This window comes from Nannospalax galili, unplaced genomic scaffold, assembly GCF_000622305.1.
Source record: "Nannospalax galili isolate Female #2095 unplaced genomic scaffold, S.galili_v1.0 scaffold146, whole genome shotgun sequence".
NCBI classification, from domain to species: domain Eukaryota; kingdom Metazoa; phylum Chordata; class Mammalia; order Rodentia; family Spalacidae; genus Nannospalax; species Nannospalax galili.
Genome location: NW_008357929.1, coordinates 160,712 through 163,748, shown reverse-complemented (window position 1 = coordinate 163,748; position 3,037 = coordinate 160,712).

Genomic DNA, 3,037 nt, shown 5'->3' with positions numbered 1-3,037 from the left:
CAACGAATGTTCTGTCCTGCGCTGGCACATAGCACAGTTTCCAAGGTTGGCTTAGCCAGAGATCTCAAGCTAACTGTTGTTCTGACACTGCTGTTTTTCTGTAACTTGGGCAGCTGTCAAGCACCCAATCAAAATGTGTTCTTTTAATGTTGCTGTTTGCTGGGATACCACACATTCCTGAGAACTGTACTCATCTTCATAAAGGGCAGAATCATAAATCATATAAACGGGTATGATCACGGAAGTGCAATGTCTCGGCAGCTCAGGCAACCAATGGCCAGGGCAGCTCAGTCTTCCTGGGCATGGGCTTATTGGAGGATAGGTTACAGATCTTGTTTTTACAGCGGAGGCCTAGACATTCAGAGCAGGCAAGAATCTTAGAGACTCAACCCCTCTTTGCCAACAGTTGTAAGTAAAGAAACTCGGACTTACATCTTCAATATTAAGTAGGATTTATAGACTCAGAACCCTGAACAAAGGGGGAAACCCCCACATTTTTCATTCCAAGTTTAAAACCTCACTGTGTGACCAGGGTCAGAAAACAACAAATCATTTTCGGAATAAACAATGTGTTCTCTCCCTAGTTCCCCAGAGATGGCTAATGTCTTGGGAGCCACAGTCATGCCATCCTTATTTCCAAGTTCCCTGGCAAATATACTTGCTCAAATAGTTTCCATTCCTACTTCATTATTGAAAGACAGATAGTTAAAACTTGCTCTGTATTTCTGTTCCCGGTTGTCTAGATGGAAGAATTAGACCTGGGTTGCCCGGGATGGGGAGAAGCGCTTCTCCAACACATGGTGGATAGACTTACGAAACACACAGCACCAAGAGTGCTCCAAAGAGACTGCAGAGATCCCAGTTGACAAGACAATAGCTATCTCTTCTGTAACCATCATTTTGATTACCAGGTGACCTTGTCACGTATCCTAAACCCTACAAGATTATCAAAGTCATTAAAAACTATGTGTGTTATATATCCCACTGATAGACTATTTCTTAATTGCCATGGGTATGTTGCTCATGGCTTACTTTTGTCAATCTTAACTTATCACTTCTTCCTCCTGCCTTTGGGTACAAGGATCCCCTTGACCTGCTACTACCCTGGCCACACTTCTGCCTGTAGGTTCCCAATATATTGTGCTCCATGTAATCCTGGGTTAGTCTGATTTTTTTCCCCTCTATCTCTAGGACCCTTCTGCCTTTGTAGGCCAGTTATCAAATACCAGGACTGGGTTTTTACTAAACAGAAGACATAGGAGTTGTCACTTGAATGAGAGTGAATAGTCACTGTCTTGCCAAGAATATTTTAGTAGGAAGGAAAGCAGTTTGTAATCAGGAAATCTGACTGTGTATATTATGAGTACATTCCAGAAATGGTGAGAAAGAAAATCTGGAGTTAACAGTGTTAAGTGATCAGAGTCCTGATCCCAGCACCCACCATGTATGACTTTTGTTTGCTCATCTTGTGTATGTGCCTCATTTTTCTCATCTGAAAAATGGGGATACAGTATCTACTATAACTATCTTATACTGGGGTTTGCGAGAAAACAGCAAAGGTATTATAAAAATGCAGAGTGAGTTTATATACTAATAACATTATGTTCACAAGCTCAACAGGGCTTGATGAGCTGAAGCCCACTTCAGATGAGTTCTCTTGAGATGAGAAACAGGAATCTGGACAAAGACTGGCCTCTTTCCCACAAGACTTATGAAACCCTAATCTCTCAGGGCACAGAACCTTGTGGATATAATCACGATCACATATACCACAAACATTAACGCTTCATGGCTTCCTTCACATATACACACTAAGGCAACAGTCCCATACTAAGACCGGATAGAAATGTTACCAGAGTTATTAGGGTCAAAACCTGGGCACATGCTAGGCATGGTGACACACAGGTCTTTAAGCCTTTAATTCAAGCACTCCCTCTGGAGGCAGAGGTATATGAGATCAAGGCCAGTTGATTTACATAGCTAGATACAAGAAGATCCTGTCTCAAAAAGACCATAAAATAACCAAAAAGCCCTGGGCACTGGCAGCCCTAACAAGGTAGGCTCGGATACCCATCCTCAATATGTCAGTTAAAGAGACAAGTAATAGTAAAAAGTAGAGAAAGGAGATTTATTCAGTGTGGCCACAGTGGGAAGAGGAGCAAAGGTCCAGTGATTACTTCCCCCAAGTCCATCTTTGTCATCCTGGCATGAAGTTAGGCTTAAACCGGAGGGAGGAGATATACATAACTGAGTGGTTCTAGTCTAGGTGTGGTCTTGCCCATCACTGACCCATCATTGTCTTGGCCCAAATCCATCCTGCAAAGTGGCCTGAAAAGTTTCATAACTATGTAAAATCACTTTCTGGGAGGTATAGGAATGACTTACAATATGGACAGAATCTGGACTAATAATTAACCTTGCACCAAAAATCTTCTGTTTATAATGTAAACAAGCTCACTGAGCCATGTGCTCCTGTAGCTTGGGCATATGACAATCCCTCAGGACCCCACTTTGCCACATTTTTCTTATCTTTCAAATAAGGATACAGCATCTACTGTAACTACCTTACACTGGGGTTTGCAAGAAAACATAGCAAAGATATAAAAATTCAGAGTGGGTTTGTATGCTAATAATACGTTCACAAGCCCTAGACAGTGAATGAATGTGAGTGTGCTTGTTTAACATCAAAGAACTGAAAGTGATGTGCTGTTCTCATTGAAAACAGTGAGAATAACCGAGGAAGGTGCTCGATATTGTGTGTATGAGTATTTTAGACCTAGGATTCAAAGGGCAAGAGTCTCTGATGAGAGTGGATCCTAGCTTCTACTTCCCCAATTGATGCTGGAAATTCTGCATCAGTGAAACCCAACTCGAGAGCACAGTTCTGTGAGACATCTGAAGGAACAGGTGGTTCTCAGAGTTTGGGTCCACTCGGCCTTAAAACTAAAAGCTGAGTCTGGGTGCTTCCTTATTCAGGTATAACTGTAACATGGCTTAGCAATGCTGCAGAGAGGAAAGTGCCTTCTTTGGCCAGCAC